Raw genomic sequence first — 1537 nt, forward strand, 5'->3', positions numbered from 1 at the left:
GTGATCACAAATCTTAAGTAAACCGATTTCTTCTCTAGTTTAACGTGCATCTCAATATCTATAGAAGTATTTCCTTAGTATATTTTCCTATCCTATTTTAGGAGTATTTTTCTAATTAATTGCTACAAAGGAAAATATTAATTGATTCTCCTTCCATATATTTTACGAGTTTCATATATTTTAGGAGTCTAATTATAAATATAATAAAAATAATTAAATAATAAATTAAAAAAATAGTGAAAATACAGTTTTGTCTAAAGGAGGGTCTTTTAATAAGGACAAAATGTTCAAATCACTTTTCTACGGGACTTCACACTTTTAATATATATATATATATATATATAAAAGAAAGACAAGAAGCGACGTGGCAAGATATTAAAAAGCCACGTGGCAATTTTTAGGACATAACTTAATAATGTTGTAATAATATTGTATTAAAAAATTTAAAATATTTGAATTTGAAAATATAGTATTCTTCATTTGAAAAAAGATTTCATTAGCCTAAAAATAGAAATTCATGGTTAAAGAGTTTTGAATGAACTTTTACTCTATCATATTTATCTCTTTAAAAATTTAAATAAATATTATAAAACTATCTAAATATAATTTATGTAAATATTAAATCTATATATATATATAAAAATAAAACTAAAAGCAAGACAAGAAGCCACGTGGCAAGATATTAAAAAGCCACGTGGCAATTTTTAGGACATAATTTAATAATGTTGTAATCTATATATATATAAAAGCAAAACTAAAAGCAAGACAAGAAGTCACGTGGCAAGATATTAAAAAGCCACGTAGTAATTTTTAGGACATAACTTAATAATTTTGTAATAATAATGTATTAAAAATTTTAATACATTTGAATTTGAAAATATATTATTTTTTATTTGAAAAAAAGATTTCATTAGCTTAAAAATAGAAATTCATGGTTAAAGAGTTTTGAATGAACTTTTACTCTATCATGTTTATCTCTTTAAAAATTCAAATAAATATTATAAAACTATCTAAATATAATTTATGTAAATATTAAATAAAATTTTAAAATATAATAATAATATTAATAATAAACAATAGCAGTAAAATTAGTAGTAGTAGTGCATAGTAGTAATCTATATATATATAAAAGCAACACTAAAAGCAAGACAAAAAACCACGTGGCAAGATATTAAAAAGTTATGTGACAATTTTTAGGACATAACTTAATAATGTTGTAATAATAATGTATTAAAATTTTTAAAATATATTATTCTTTATTTGAAAAAAAAGATTTCATTAGCTTAAAAATAGAAATTCATGGTTAAAGAGTTTTGAATGAACTTTTACTCAATCATATTTATCTCTTTAAAAATTTAAATAAATATTATAAAATTATCTAAATATAATTTACGTAAATATTAAATAAAAGTTAAAAATATAATAATAATATTAATAATAAATAATAGCATTAAAATTAGTAGTAGTAGTGCATAGTAGTAGTAATAATAATAATAATAATAATAATAATAATAATAATAATAATAATAATAATAAT

The sequence above is a fragment of the Capsicum annuum genome, chromosome 12 (genome assembly GCF_002878395.1).
Source record: "Capsicum annuum cultivar UCD-10X-F1 chromosome 12, UCD10Xv1.1, whole genome shotgun sequence".
NCBI lineage: Eukaryota > Viridiplantae > Streptophyta > Magnoliopsida > Solanales > Solanaceae > Capsicum > Capsicum annuum.